The 17073-nt window shown below is 42.2% G+C and overlaps 5 annotated features.

The window, feature by feature from the left end:
• Positions 1–3266: 3266 nt before the first annotated feature.
• Positions 3267–3291: a sequence feature (Short protein (GSTUM_00010699001, CAZ85710.1) was converted to a misc_feature.).
• A 19-nt stretch (positions 3292–3310) lies between these two features.
• Positions 3311–3357: a sequence feature (Short protein (GSTUM_00010699001, CAZ85710.1) was converted to a misc_feature.).
• Positions 3358–4064: 707 nt separating this feature from the next.
• Positions 4065–4074: a sequence feature (Short protein (GSTUM_00010700001, CAZ85711.1) was converted to a misc_feature.).
• A 168-nt stretch (positions 4075–4242) lies between these two features.
• Positions 4243–4272: a sequence feature (Short protein (GSTUM_00010700001, CAZ85711.1) was converted to a misc_feature.).
• A 93-nt stretch (positions 4273–4365) lies between these two features.
• Positions 4366–4403: a sequence feature (Short protein (GSTUM_00010700001, CAZ85711.1) was converted to a misc_feature.).
• Positions 4404–17073: the final 12670 nt, after the last annotated feature.

The raw sequence follows: 17073 nt of genomic DNA on the forward strand, positions 1-17073 counted from the left end.
GGTAGAGTTACCCTTCCTTTGGACTAAAGTCACCCTGCCTTAGGCTATGGGTTGCCCTGTTATGGAGCCAAGTTACTCTACCTTGAAAGTAACTTGTTATGTAGGACTTTGGAGAAGTTACTAGATGGTTTGTCACGCGAAACTACATAGGGTGTTAAAATCTCAGGTTGTGCAGATCACTTCCACACAACCAGTTGAGCTACGAACAAGCTGTAACTTAGAGTTGTAGTGGCTAACACCCCCCTCCGGCTCCGTTATAAGTCCCTGGTATTATGGGCTACAGTCTGGAGAGTTGCTGTAAGCCTAGTAAATGCCTTCAGGTAGAGATGCTCCTGTAACACTATGTAGGGTCCCACCGTCGGTCCAACTGGGAGCGGTCCGCAGGATACATGAGGGGGTAGAGATGAACCTGGAGAATGGTCTCCAGATGGTTTCGGGTAAAACGGACCAGAAATGACGGAGTAATACTACTTTGAAGTCTAAGGTAGTACATGAGGTTACTAAAGGCTAGTAGGCGAGGTAACCGAAGTCCGTTGCCCGGAAAGTGTAATAGTATTGGAGAATAGTTAGGAACTCTGAGACACTAGTCTAAGGTCAAGATAAGACTTGTTCCTAGGAGGGTTGACTGTAGGTAGTACCTATTGGTAGTCAACATCTGAAGGGGTCTATCGAAGGAGCTAGGTGGATATCATCTGGAATAATATGGAATAGAGTAGAATTGGATAGATGTTCAGGGACTGTGGATGCTTGTAGAAGACAAAGTGTATATAGGTAGAGAGTTCTATAGTTGGTATCGCATCTACTCGGGCATGACAGCTCACCACTGACATGTCTGTAATAAGAAGAGTTTTTACACCTGTGGTTGCATTGTAGATGCAGAGGCTAAAATACTTCTATTGGGTGGATGTTAGCAAACTAAAAGAGTAGTCTAGTTTGCTACAGGAGATCTTTGGTCTGACCTCTGGAGGTTAGCTAGGCAGCTCAAGGGAGTTTGGTGCTTGAGAATACAGAGTAGTGATGGGGAGCAACTGGCAGTATATGAAGTCTACTTAAGTATATGTGAGTTCTCCTCTACTCTTGCAATCAACTACTTGTCGAGATCAGGACTTAATTGAGTAAAAGCTGTGGCTTAACGATATTAAGTTTTACCGTTTTATTTCTTCAAACTCTACTATTGAGATTTTGGACATTTATTATATTTGTTTACTTTGCAGAAGAATTCTTTTTGGTACGGTCGCAATCTTGGGATCCCTCTTCTCAAAGGGAGCCCTGGTTACAAATACCAAGTTTTATCCAGTTTGGGTGAATACCAGGTCCACTTAGCTCAGTATTGGTGGTTACTGTGAAAGAAGCGGGAATCGATTATCTCATCAAGTTGGTATTTTGGTTGTCTGTCGAGTTCAATCGGTGGAGGAGGAATAATTGTTTGTAAGGGAAACTTATTATAGTTATGTAATTCACGGAGTGAGATGTGGAATGTGTTGTGTATTTGCATTGATGGAGGAAGATCGAGCTTATAAGCTCGGTTGCCTATGTCACGAACGTGGCTTAGCGAGGAAAGGGTTTTCACGTGATACATCGTTATGAGTCACAGGTATGTTATTGTTTCACGCATATAACCTATTCGGGTTATATGATTAGTTCTGTGTGGGATTCGTGATGTTTTCGCACATGGCTCAAGTATGAGTCATGGGACATGCGCCTGACGAGTATGCCTTACGAGTCTACCTTACGAGCAAGCCTTGTGCATATGATGTATGTTTCGCACATGACCTCGTCATGAGGTCATGGGTTTCGTGCATATAACTCAGTTGAGTCATATGACTTGTTTATTGCGTTATGATTGGTTTATGAGTTTCGCACATGACCTCGCTATAAGGTCATGGGTTTTGAGCATGTGATCACTTTGGTCACATGACTAGTTTGTTTTGATTTGGTTTTACACATGAGACCACTTTAGGTCACGTGATTAAAGACGGGAAGAACACTATATAAGGAGGCCGATGCGGCCGAAGAAGATAGGTTCTTCACGCTTTGTTCTAAGTACTTTTCCTACATATTACATTAAAATGAACATAAAACACCTTTACGATGTCTATCTTTATTGCAACATTATTGTTACGCCAAAAAGCACGCGTTACGAGGACGAGTTAGAGAAAGCTTACGATAGGCGTTTCCGATAGAAGGCAAAGGTCTTGTACTATCGGTAATGTAGGCAGAGGCCTAGAGCTATCGTAAGATAAGCAAAGAAAGGGAAAGAAAAGATAAGTATCGTTCCCTGTCGCCAAGAACTAACTACCTGAAAGGGGATCGTTACAGTCTACTCATTCCAGTATCCAAAAAGGTCCAATTTTCCTGTAGTCTAACTTCTTCGATGGTCACGTTGTATGGATATTGCATGGTAGCAGCCACTCCATATCTCCTAGTTTCATGTTCGGATCCGGTCTGCAGTGCTTATCGTATTATTCTTTTTGCCATTGCTGTACTTGACTCATTTCGTATTGTAATGTCTCGTGTAGTTTTCCCATATTTCTTTTATCCGGTGTTATGACCTGAATCGTATGATATGTGGTCTGACTTTGTGGATGTTGTCTGTAATTCGCAAAGAAGGGTGTGGTGCCTATTGTTTCTTGTTTTCCATTGTTGTATGCAAATTCCACTATTGACAACAGCTTATAGCAATCATCTTGTTGATAATTGATGTAGGCCTGTAAATATTGTGTGAGGATTGCATTTACCGGTTCCATTTGTCCACCTATTTGTAGTTGAAATGTAGTGCTCAGCCGATTTTGTATCCCCATTTCTCTGTTTACTTTTTTCCATAACCCAGATCTGAACAATGTTCCTCGATTCGTAATGATATTCTTCGGAAGGCCATACAGCCTGAAAACCTCTTGGAAGAAGGTTTGTATAAAATTCCTTGTATCCACATTCTTTCTGACTGGAATAAAATGACTCACTTTGGTCAGGCAATCCACCATTACCAGAATGCCATCGCGTTGTTCCGATGGTGGTAGTTCCATGATGAAATCTATAGTAACTGTTTCTCAGAGTCATTTGGGAACTTTGTTTCTTGACCAGTAATCCGTATGGTGCATGTTTAGCCGCTTTTGTTCTTTGGCATATGTTGCAACTTTTGATATATCTTTTGATATTGTTGCGTAGTCCTGGCCAATAGAATGACCTTGTGATGAATTCTGTTGTTTTAGCTGTTCCTCTGTGCCCTGCCATTGAGATATCGTGGTGTTGTCGTATGATGCTCATCCTTATCTTTTCTTCTTCTGGAACCCACTATTTTCTATCATACTACATGTTTCCATCTTCCCCTTGGCATAAACCTAGAGCAATTCCTTTCATTTCCTTTTTTTCCTTCTTTTAATGCTTCCCTTATTGCCTGAATTGTTTTGTCATCTTCCATTACCCTCTTGATTCCTTGTTCTTCCTTGGATGTGAATTTGATAATTTCTATTGCCTGCAAGTAGGCTCTTAGTAACAGCGTCCGTATTTTCTGTTTAATCCTCTTATTATCCTTTGTTTGTGGTTTGTCGCTTGTAATCCTTGTGAGAGCATCTGGCTTTCCGCTCTCTTTTCCTGGTCTGTATTTAATCATGAAGTTGTATTTGCTGAGTTGTTCCATCCATCTGATCAGACAGTCATTTAATTCCTTTGTGGTCATAAATGGGACCAGATCTTTGTGATCAGTGAGAACTCGAACCGGAAGGTGGTTGTTCAGAATGTATCTTCTCCACTCCTTTAATGCTTGCACTATTGCTAATAGTTCTTTGTTTGCAACATCATAGTTGCATTCCATGGGGGTCATTATCTTAGACTGGTAAGATACTGGCCTCCATTTTCTGTCTTCATATTGTTGTGACAGTATGTCGAAGCATACATACTTCGAGGAATCTGTTTCAATCATCGTCCTTCGATTTGGGTCGAAATGGACCAGTATTGGTACTGAAGTCTGGTGTGTTCTGATTGCATCATATGTTTTTTGTTTCACTTCTCCCCATTCCCATTTCTTGTCTTTCTTAGTTAGATTATAGAGTGGTTTTGCAAGCCTGCTAAATCCCTCTATGAACCTTCGATAACAGTTACAAAATCCCAGGAAGCATTGAATGTCCATTTTGTTTTAGGGTTTTGCCTAATTCCATATTGCTGCCGTTTTGACTGGATCGACCTAGACTCCGCTACTGTTGATGATGAACCCAAAGTATTCGGTTTCTTCCTTATAGAATTTACATTTTGTTAGTTTGATCTTCATTCCTGATCCTTGTACCACAGCCATGATGTTACTAATGTCCTTTTGATGTTGCTACATATCTTCTGAATAGATGAGTATGTCATTCAGATATATGATCCAACATATGTTGAGGTACTTGTTTAGTAGCTTCTTGATCCATCATTGAAATGAAGCCGGTGTATTAGTTAACCTAAGGGGCATAACAAGGTATTCAAACATTCCATATCTTGAGGTGAAGGTGGTTTTCCATTTGTCTCCTGCTTTGATCCGTATATTGTGGTATGTATCCTTGATGTCCAATTTGGTGAAGTATTTGGCCAATCGTAATCTGTTCCATGCTTCTCCAATCAAGGGCAGTGGGTAGCTATCTTTATTGGTAACAGAATTGAGAGCTCTGTAGTTGACACTGAGTCATATTTTTCCATCCTTCATTTTGATGAATAGCATAGGAGATCCTTCCCGATACACAGGAGTCTCTGATCCATCCCTTATTCAAGTTTTGCTCGATGTACTTTCTGAGTTCCTTGAGTTCTGCCTCCCCTAAGGGATATAGATTCTTATAGGAAATTTGCTTCATTTTTCCCATTTTTTCGTCCTTGTCTAGCTGAATCTCATGGTCTATTCCTTGTCTTCTGGGTGCTAACCCTGTAGCATCCTCTTCTTAGAATAGATTCGTGAATTGATGATATTCTTTTGGAATGAATTCTTTCTATCCCTGATTGCTCTGATAATTTTTATCTTGAATTGTTAGCTTAATACTGATATTGATTGTTGCTGGGAGTGCTTTTTCGTCTTTGTATATCCATTTGAGAATTCTGGTGGTGTCTCCTCTTCAATAGTACCTTTCAAAAACTTGTGCTGTGATCTCTGTGATCTCAACTCTTCCTGTTGTATTTAGCTGGATTTGGTCCGTGCTTCCGAACTCCTTGGCTCCTCATCTGGTTGCCTCCAGTTGATTTTTTCAATGATCAATTGTGCCATTTTATCACATTTATGGACTTCATAGTCCTCTTAAGCCAGGTTGGCTAAGACCAATTTGATTTCACCTGTATAGTCGGTGTCGATTATCCCGGCATTAGTCATGAGTCGCTGTTTGACTGCTAGACCACTGCGGAGCGCCATTTGTCCATAGATGCCATCTGGTAGTCCAATAGCTATTCCTGTTGTAATCACTGCCTGCCCGTTGGTGGGTATATTTATTCTCTCATTGGTATACAGGTCATGTTCTGCTGCTCTCTTCGAACCCTTTGTAGGAACTTTTGCCCCTTGGCCCAGTTTGTGTATCCAGAGTCTCTTGTCTTACCATATCTCAGTAAACTTTGTATACATAGTTTCTTCTTCTGCTTCTCGTATTGGTGTTAAGCAGACTACTGGTGAACTGTTGAGTCATTATCTTGTACATAGTTCACTGGTGAAGGTCATTTTGTTCTTATTCCAATTGACAGTCGGGTTGTATCTTCGTAACCATGACATTCCTAGGACTATTTTATGGTTTTCGAGGTCCGTTACCTGGAAGGTTGCCATTTCCCTATGGCTGGCAATGTCCATACGTACTCCCGCCATGTGGGTTATAGGACCCATTGTGTTTAGCTTTCTATCTGCTAGGTAGACTTGTCTCGCTTTCTTTGTTTCTTTGGTATCAAGGCGGCATTTGTCGCAAATTTCATTGTCAATGAAATCTTCAGTTGCCCCTAAGTCGAGCATTGTTTATATCGTTATCTCTTCTTGCTTTTCATTGTATATTTTTGTCTTGATCATCACATGATCTACATCTCCTTCTGTATGTTGTGTGTGTAGTGCCGTATAATAGTTTGCTAACTTGATGCGTTTTCCAGGTCCGTATCTTTAGTCTCCCAGACACCCTTTTACTGTGGACCCATGCTAATTTCCGCCGATATGTCCTCGGTAATGATCTCGCTGATGTTTCTCCTCTTCTGAAATTGGAAGTGCTTGTTTCCAGCCACCTTTGTCCCTTGGTATATATTATTGGATCGGCTTCGGCATTCCTGTATCCGACATCCTGCTTTTCTGCACCTCAAACCGAGTTTCTCATTCATCCTTCGCAGGTATTCTTTTCTGGATAGGTTTAGGGCTGGTCCTGCTCTTGATTTGTTCAATTCCATTCGTTCGCCTAATGATAATGCTCTACTTTCACAACCAGCTGCTGGTGGTTTGAAAGTTCCATCCAAATTCCTCGATAATTCAACTATCCTATCTGCTATGGTGTTTTCTGAATTGTTCTGAACCATGTTCCGTTTAATTTCCTTATGAATTGCCCTTCTTGCAAATTATTCTGACGTTGTGCAGTGCAGATCGGAAATTCCCCACTCTTCTTGCAGTCTCTCATCGTAGTTTCTTAGCACAGAGTAGCTTCATTGAATTCTACCTCGTATTCCAATAGTCGGCATTCATTCCACTATGCCGAAAACATCTGTTTTCCTTGTTGGAATTTTTCCAACTCTCTTCTCACTGTCTCTTTGGCATTGGGATTGGCAAATTATTCAACGAGGGTTGCTTTGAATTCTGCATAGGTAACCCATTCTCTTTGTTTTCTTCCATCTTAGAAAGGCATGATCCATTGTCCAGTGAGTCCTCTCAATAGAGATTCTACAAAGGAAATCTTAATCTCATCGTGATATTTTCCATATCCCTTGACCACAAAGTATTCTTCGCATTGTGCTAAGAATATTTGTAGTTTATCTTCGGCTTCTTTGTACGTGTCTCCTTCTTTGCCTTTTGGTCTTTGGATATTCCCTTATCCTTTATTTCCTGTTACTGTAAGGAATGTTTTAAACTGATTTACAGTTATTCCATATACATTGGTACCTGGTGCCGGAGCTGCCGGGGCTGGTGGCCCAGGTTCTTCTGATCCTGACATCCTTTCTGGTCGTGGAGTTTGTATAGGTGAGCTATCGACAGATGATCTGTTCTCTGGTGTTACTGGACTTACTGCCCTGGAGGGCTCTAGTGAAACGTAATCTAGGGCATCGCAAAATCCCCCTAGATTAAGGTTTTGATTGTCGATGTTGATATCTCCTTCCCTGTCTAGGTTGAAGGAAGCTGTCTTGTATTGTTTAGGTTTCATTCTAGGAGACACATTGTAATGAAACAATCCCTCTTTGCATAGTTAGTTCTTGGCAATGGGGAATGATACTTCTCTTCTACTTCTTCTTTCCTTCCTCTTACAATAGCACTAGGCCTTTGCCTACGTTACAGATTGTATAAAACCTTTGTTCTTCTATCAGAAATGCCTATCGTAAGCTTTCTCTAACTCTTCTTTCATGAAGAGCTTTCCTTGGCATAACAATAAAGGTTGTGATAATGATAAAGACAGTAAAGGTATTTTATATTTGTTAAAATAATAAGTAGAAAAAGTACTTAGAACAAAGCATGAAGAACCTATCCTCCTCGGCCATACTGGTCTCCTTATATAGTGTTCTTCCCGCCCCTAGTCATGTGACCCAAAGTGGTCACATAAGTGAAACCAAATCATAGAAAACTTGTTATGTGACCAAAGTGGTCACATGGTCAAAACCTATGACCTTGTAGCAGGGTGATGTGCAAAAACTCATAAGCCAATCATAATACAATAAACAAGTCATATGACTCGAATAAGTCACATGCACAAAACATATGACCTCATAATGACGACATGTGCTAAATGTAAATCATATATGTAACACATACCTGCAAGGCACATGCGCAAGGCTTACCTGCCAGACGCATGTCCCTTGACTCATATTCGAGTCACGTGCGAAACCTATTAATCCATCACATCATATAACCCAAATGTGTTATATGCCCAAAACAATAAAATACATATGACTCATAATTATGCATCATGTGATAACCTTTTCCATTACAAGCTACATTTGTAGCTGGTAAGTACTTACAATATTGTGTAAAGAGACTATGCTCCTCGGTTCTACAGACCTCCTTATATGCTGCTCTTCCTGCCCCTACTCATGTGACCTCCCATGGTTGCATACATGAAACTAAATCATAACAAACTCATCATATGACTAAAGTAGTCACATGTGCAAAACCCATGACATCATAGTGAGATCATGTACAAAAACCTATAAACTAATTATAATGTAATAACTTAGTTATGTGACCAGAAATGGTTATATGTGCGAGATGCATGAACTTATAATAAGATTATGTGTGCAATATAAATTATAGGTACAAGGCATACTCGTATGCGTAAGGAATACTTGTAAGGTGCACGTTCCTTGAGTCATAAATGGGTCATGCTAGAAACTTAACAAATCGTAATATCACCAAGTTATGTAATCTAAAGTGGTCATATGCATGAAACCCAAGATATACCTCGGACTCATAATTATGAGCTATGTGAAATGTTTCTCCTCACTAAGCCACTTTTATGACATTGGGCGAGCCTTGAAAGACGAGGTAACATTATCAGCCTATGAGAAAGGACTTGAACCAAGAGTAGAGGTAAGAAGGAAGGCCCTTAAAGGGCATCATGTGTAACAGATCATTGGGAGAGACCTTGTCGAAACCTCCCTTGATGTCGAGGAACAGGATGGAAACCTCAAGCTGTGAGCTGTGGAGAGTCTGCACTTTATATGTCAGGGTTCTACATGGACTGAATGTGCTTAGCCCTGAGAGAGAGTTGCATTAGTAGAGGTTGAGCAGTTCTAGGTTTTTGGCTATGGGGGAGAGACAGTTTACTATTATCCTTTTCAGAATCTTGGAGACCGTCTCCTTGAGGACAATTATATGGAAGAAAGCTGGTGTATTATATGATGCCTTACTAGGCTTATCAAGGACCACTCCATTTGCCATCTTAAGCCACATAGTGTAGAAGCTAAAAACACCCAGAGAGGAGAGTTAGTTGACCAAGAAGGAGGGGCAGGCAGCATTTATCTTTCAGATCCCATTGGAGATGAGGTCAGGGCCGGGTGCAGAGGAGGCTGATGATTTACTACGAGTATTGATTACCTCAATTGCAGTCAGTGGGGTAAATTCTTTGAACTTGTGGAGGATGAGAGGACAAATGCCTGGGGGCCTGAGAAGAAAGAAATAGGACAGCAATGCTTCATTCATTTCCAAGTAGGCGGATGCATTAGAAACCAATGGAAAATGTTCTGGTAGCTTGCTGAAAGAGAACCTGTTAGCTGTCCACACATTTTTGGGGGTAGCTCTCTTGAGGAACCTAGTCCAGTGTTCCATTTTGGCCTTCATGATTGCTTTAAAATAAGTATTCTATGCGACATTTATGTGAGCTCGGGTATCATCAGAGGGGGATATATGCACTACTCTCGAGCAGAAATGGTCTACTGTCACGAATGTGGCTTAGCGAGGAAAGGGTTTCCATGTGATGCATAGTTATGAGTCACAGGTACGTTATTGTTTCACACATATGACTCATTAGGGTCATATGATTTGTTATGTGTGGGATTTGTGATACTTTCGCACATGGCTCAAGTATGAGTCATGGGAGGTGCGCTTGACAAGTATGCCTTGAGAAGTATGCCTTGCGAGTATGCCTTGCGGGTAAGCCTTGTGCATATGATTTATGTTTTGCACATGACCTCATTATGGTGTCATGGGTTTCATGCATATGACTTGTTTATCGTGTTATGATTGGTTTATGAGTTTTGTACATGACCTCGCTATAAGGTCATGGGTTTTGAGCATGTGATCACTTTGGTCACATGATTAGTTTGTTATGATTTGGTTTCGCACATGTGACCACTTTAGGTCACATGACTACGGGCGGGAAGAATACTATATAAGGAGGCCGATGCAGCCGAGGAAGATAGGTTCTTCACACTTTGTTCTAAGTACTTTCCCTACTTATTACTTTAATGAATATAAAATACCTTTATGATCTTTATCTTTATTGCAGCGTTAGCATTACGCCAAGAAGTGCTCGTTACAAAGACGAGTTAGAGAAAGCTTACGATAGGCGTTTCTGATAGAAGACAAAGGTCTTGTACTATCGGTAACGTAGGCAGAGGCCTAGAACTATCGTAAGACAAAGAAAGAAGGAGACAGAAAAAATAAGTATCGTTCCCTGTCGCCAAGAACTAACTATCTAATAGGGGATCATTACATTACAAAGTATCACCTAGTGCGACGCCAAACGATACAAGGCGACATCCTTCAACCCAGACCGGGAAGGAGATATTGACATCGACAATTAAAATCTTAACCTAGGAGGATTCAGCGACGCCCTAGATCACGTCTCAGCAGAACCATTGAGAGCAGCAAGCCCAGTAACCCCAGAGAAAGGATCACCAGTCGATAGCTCTCCTGCTGGAACTCCACGATCAGAGAGAATGTCGGGATCCGCAGTACCTGGGCCACCGGCCCCAGCCCCTCCGGCGCCCGGAACCAGCATACTTGGAATGACTGAAAATCAGTTTCAGTCATTTCTCACAGCCACGCGAAATACAGGGCAAGGAAATGTCCAACGACCAAAAGCAAAGGAGCCCGACACATACGAAGGAGCTGAAGATATGTTACGAATATTCTTTGCACAATGCGAACGATATTTTGCTGTTAATGGATATCGCGATCAACATGATGAGATCAAGATTGCATATGTGGAATCTCTGCTCAGAGGACTCGCGGGGCAATGGATCATGCCTTTTCAAGATGGAAGGAAGCAGAGGGAATGGGTCACATACGAAGAGTTCAAGGCGACACTCTTTGAGCAATTTGGAGATCCCAACGCCAAAGAAACAGCAAGACGAAAGCTAGAAAAACTCCAGCAAGGAAAACAAACATTTTCATCATACTGGAATGAATGCTGACTATTGGAATACGAGGCTGAGTTTGATGATGCTACTCTCCACATCATCCTCCTGAGAAACTGCAGTGAGACTCTGACAGGCATGGGGAATCTCTGACCTGCACTATACGATCGCCGAACGATTTGCAAGATGGGCAATAGATAAAGAAAGCAAATTAAACATGGTTTGGAGCAACTCGGAAAACACTATAGTGCACAGAGTGGTCCAATCATCCAGGAATGGGGATGGGACCTTCAAATCACAAGCACCTCGAGGAAAAAGCCGAGCATTATCACCAGGCGAGCCAATGGAGTTAGACAAATCAAGAGCAGCACCGGCTCTGAACCTGTCTAAAGAAGAGTATGCCAGAAGGATGAATGGGAAACTCTGCCTAAGGTGCGGAAAAGCAGGACATCGGATATGAGAATGCAGAAGCCGACTGTACAACGGATACCAAGGAAACAGAGCTGCGGGAAATAATCGTTTCCAAAATCAAAAATGAAGCAACATCTGCAAAATGATAGCAGAGGATGCACCGGCGGAAAACAACGAGGGTCCCCAGTAAACGGTGGTCTGAGAGACCCAAGATGTGGACCTGGAAAACCTATCAAATTAGCAAACTACTACACGGCACTACATACACAAAGAGGGGAAGAGGATGGAGATTACGTGATGATCAAAATGAAGATATACAATGAAGAAAACAAAGAAACAATAATATATGCAATGCTTGACTCTGGGGCCACTGAAGACTTCATCGACAAGGAAATATGCAACAAATACGGCCTCCACACCAAATAAGGGAAGAAAGCAAGACAAGTCTACTTAGCAGATAGAAAACCCAGCGCTATGGATCCTATAGCCCATACGGCGACAGTACCGATAGACATTGACAGCCATAGGGAAACGGCAACCATCCAAGTAGCAGATCTGAAAAACCATGAGTTAGTCCTAGGGATGCCATGGTTACGAAAGCATAATCCGACGATCGATTGGAACGAGAATAAGATAACCTTTACAAGCGAAACATGTGTGACACGATGTCTCAACAGTTCGCCTGTGGTCTTCTCAACACCGATGCGGGAAGCGGAAGAAGAAACTTTGCATGCAAAGTTTGCCGAGATACGGCAAGCTAAGAGAGTCCGGATACCACGGCTGGACCAAGAGGCAAAAGTGCCTACCAAGGGTTCCAAAGGGGCAGCAGGACCCGACCTATACACCAACAATGAAATCAAGATACCGGCCAAATGGCAGGCAGCTATAGTGACAGGAATAGCCATTGGACTCCCAGAAGGCACCTATGGACGGATAGCACCCCCCAGTAGTCTAGCGGTCAAACATTGGCTCATGACCATAGTAGGGGTGATCGACGTCAACTATACAGGTCAAGTCAAAGTGGTCCTGGCCAACCTATCCCAAGAGGACTACCAAGTCCAGAAAGGTGATCGAATCGCACAGTTGATAATCGAAAAAATCAACCAAAAGGATCTGCATGAAGTAGATCAACTGGAAGAAACCACAAGAGGAAATAACGGATTTGGAAGTACAGACAAAAACCAGCTCAATACAACAAAAAGAATTAAGATCAAAGAGATCACAGCACAAGCATTGAGATGGTACTATCGAAGAGGAGAGACCACAGGAATTCTCAAATGGTTATCCGAAGATGAGAAAGGGATTCTAGCCAAAATCAACATCAGCACAGAGCTAGCAATCCAGGATAAGAAATACCAAACCAAAAAAGGATGGAAAGAATTGGTTCCAAAAGAATATCACCAATTCACAAATCTATTTCAAGAAGAGGAAGCTACGGAGCTACCACCTTGAAGACCAGGAATCGATCACGAAATTCAGCTGGACAAAGATGAAAAAACGGGAAAGACAAAAGAGATTCCCTATAAGAAGTTATACCCACTAGGAGAAGCAGAGCTTGAAGAACTTAGGAAGTACATCGAGTAAAACCTAAAGCGAGGATGGATTAGAGACTCTTTCGCGTCAGGAGGATCCCCAATACTATTTGTCAAAAAGAAAGACGGAAAAATGAGACTTTGCGTGGACTACAGAGCCCTCAATTTGGTTACCAAGAAAGACCGATATCCACTACCCTTGATTGGAGAAGCACTGGACAGACTATGGTCAGCAAAATACTTCACCAAACTTGACATCAAAGATGCATACCATAATATACGCATCAAGGCAGGAGACGAATGGAAGACTACATTCGCCTCAAGATACGGAATGTTCGAATACTTGGTTATGCCCTTTGGGCTAATCAATGTACCGGCTTCATTCCAGAGATGGATCAACAAAGTACTTAATAAATACCTCGATATATGTTGCATCGTATACTTGGACGATGTACTCATATACTCGGAAAACATACAGCAATACCAAAAAGATATCAGCAATATCATGGCCGCAATACAAGGATCAGGAATGAAGATCAAACCAACAAAATGCGAATTCCATAAGGAAGAAACAGAATACCTTGGATTTATCTTCAATCGAAATGGGGTCAAGGTTGACCCGGTTAAAACAGCAGCCATATGGGATTGGGCCAAACCAAACAACAAGACAGATGTTCAATGCTTTATGGGATTCTGCAACTTTTATCAAAGGTTCATAGAGGGATTTAGCAGGCTTGTAAAACCACTCTATAACCTAACCAAGAAAGACAAAAAGTGGGAATTGGGAGAAACCGAACAAAAAGCATATGATGCAATATGAACGCATCTAACATCGGCACCCATACTGGTTCATTTCAACACAAACAGAAGGACAGTGATCGAAACGGATGCCTCAAAATATGTATGCTCAGGCATACTATCGCAACAATGCGATGATGGAAAATGGAGGCCAGTGTCCTATCGATCCAAGACAATGACCCCTGCAGAGTGCAACTACGATGTTGTAAACCAAGTACTATTAGCAATAGTTCAAGCATTAAAAGAATGGAGAAGATACGTTTCGAACAACGACCATCCAGTCCGAGTTCTAACCGACTACAAGAACCTGGTGCCGTTCATGACTACGAAAGACCTAAACGACCGCCAGATAAGATGGATGGAACACCTCAGCAAATACAACTTCAACATCGAATACCGACCAGGCAAAGAAAGTGGAAAGCCAGATGTTCTCACAAGGATTGCAAGCAACAAACCACAAACAAAAGAAGACGAAAGAATCAAACAAAAAACGCGAACACTATTACCAAAAACCTGCTTTGAGGCAATGGAGGTTATCCAATTCACATCAACGAAGGAAAGAGGAATAGAGAACGCAAACGTGAAAAACAAAACAGTTCAGGCAATAAGAGAAGCCTTGAAGGAAGGAAAAAAAGAGATGAAAGGAATTGCTCTGGGTTTATGCCAATGGAAGGACGGAAATATGTGGGACGATGGAAAACAATGGATCCCAGAAGAAGAGGAGATAAGTACAGACATTATACGACAACACCACAATATCCGAACAGCAGGACACGGAGGAACGGATAAAACCACAGAATTCATTAGGCTGTCATTCTATTGGCCAGGACTGCGTGAAGACGTCAAACGATATATCAAAAACTGCGACATATGTCAAAGAACGAAAACGGCTAAACACGCACCATATGGATTACTAAAATGAAATGAAGTTCCCGAACAACCATGGGAAACGATTACTATGTATTTCATCACGGACCTACCAGCATCGGAAAATTGCGATAGCATCCTTGTCGTGGTAGATCTTCTGACCAAAATGAGACATTTCATTCCTGTTAGAAATGATATCAACACAAGGGATTTTATACAAACCTTCTTCAGAGAGGTCTTCTGACTTCATGGCCTACCCAAGAATATCATCACCGATCGAGGAACACTATTCACATCGGGACTATGGAAAAAAGTAACCGGAGAAATGGGAATACAAAACAGAATGAGCACAGCATTCCACCCACAAACGCATGGACAAACGGAACAAGTAAATACAATACTTGAACAATATTTAAGGGCTTACGTCAACTATCAACAAGATGATTGGTACAAGCTGTTATCAATGGCCGAATTCGCATACAACAATGGAAAGCAAGAAACGATTGGTACCACACCATTCTTCGCGAATTATGGACAACTTCCACAAAGTCCGACCACATATCATACGATTAATGATGTGATACCGGAGAAAGCGGATATGGGAAAACTACACGAAACCTTACAATACGAGATGAGTCAAGCACAACAACGGCAAGAAGAACAATATGATAAGCACCGAAGACCGGACCCACATATACAACCGGGAGATATGGTATGGCTAATACCACGCGATATCCATACGACACGACCATCAAAGAAACTGGACCACAAGAAAATCGCACCCTTCAAGATATTGGAAAAAGTGGGCAGCCGAGCATATAAACTCGACCTTCGCTCCTCAATGCGAATACACAATACATTCCACATCTCACTTCTCAAATTACACAATGACAATAAGTTTCCTTCCCAAACACTTATTCCTCCCCCTCCGATCGAACTCGACGGAGAACCAGAATACCAGTTCGATGAAATAGTCGATTCCCACTTGTTCCACGGTTACCTCCAATACCGAGCCAAGTGGACAGGATATTCTCCGGAACACGATAAAACTTGGTACTTGACATACAACTTCGAAAACGCACAAGATGCCATCTCAACCTTCCACCAGCGATACTCAGGCAAGCCTGGCCCAGGTGACGATCATGTTCAACCAAGACAAAGGCGAGGGAAAGACTCCCGCGCCATTGCAGCAACATGAGGGCTGGGGCGATAGCCCCCGCCAAACTACACCCACCAGCCCTGAATACTCATTCATGGGGCCAACCGACGATGAACTTAAGGAGAGGGAACAACAAGCACAGCATAATGCCATGTCATGGACGGTATGCTATGATGATGGTTGCCAAACACACTTTGACGACAAGGAAGGCGTGCGATGGTTCCCGAGGGAATGACAAAAGTGTGGCCCACACCCGGACCACGTTCTGAAGCATTGGCAACAATGCTTCAGAAATGGGTGCAGGATGCACAGGGCACAGAAAATATCTGTGGGATTCTACCCACAGAAAGACGGAAGCAGAAAAGAGTTGGAAGGAGAAGATGCCAGAAAGGCATGGGCCGCGAGGATGCTGTCCAGGGAAGGAGGGGCCCAAAGCTCCTCTGCTGACACGGAACCGGACGTCAGGAGCCTACACAGGCAGATCCAGGGACTCCAAGAACAACTGGGCCAAGCCGAGGCCACAATTTCGGCAAACGACAAAACGATCACGGAGCTAAGACAGCGGAACAACAATTAGCGGCACACGATCGAAATGGCGAACATGACTCTGGAATCGGTAAGGGTCAGATGGAGGACAGCAGACGAAAAGTTCCACATGCTGAGAAGGACCATGCTCTTGGCAGGACTGGAACTATTGAAATTAGGAGAAAGAGCCTGATGGGACTCAGGCTTAGGAGGAGGGGAGCTAATGTCACGAATGTGGCTTAGCGAGGAAAGGGTTTCCACATAACGCATAGTTATGAGTCACAGGTACGTTATTGTTTTACACATATGACTCATTAGGGTCATATGATTTGTTATGTGTGGGATTTGTTATGTGTGGGATTTGTGATACTTTCGCACATGGCTCAAGTATGAGTCATGGGAGGTGCGCTTGACAAGTATGCCTTGCGAGTATGCCTTGCGGATAAGTCTTGCGCATATGATTTATGTTTTGCACATGACCTAATTATGGTGTCATGGGTTTCGGGCATATGACTTGTTTATCGTGTTATGATTAGTTTATGAGTTTTGTACATGACCTCGCTATAAGGTCATGGGTTTTGAGCATGTGATCACTTTGGTCACATGATTAGTTTGTTATCATTTGGTTTCGCACATGTGACCACTTTAGGTAACATGACTATGGACGGGAAGAATACTATATACGGAGGCCGATGCGGCCGAGGAAGATATGTTCTTCACGCTTTGTTCTAAGTACTTTTCCTACTTATTACTTTAACCAATATAAAATACCTTTACGATCTTTATGTTTATTGCAACGTTAGCATT

Source organism: Tuber melanosporum (genome assembly GCF_000151645.1).
Source record: "Tuber melanosporum whole genome shotgun sequence assembly, scaffold_72, strain Mel28".
Taxonomy (NCBI): domain Eukaryota; kingdom Fungi; phylum Ascomycota; class Pezizomycetes; order Pezizales; family Tuberaceae; genus Tuber; species Tuber melanosporum.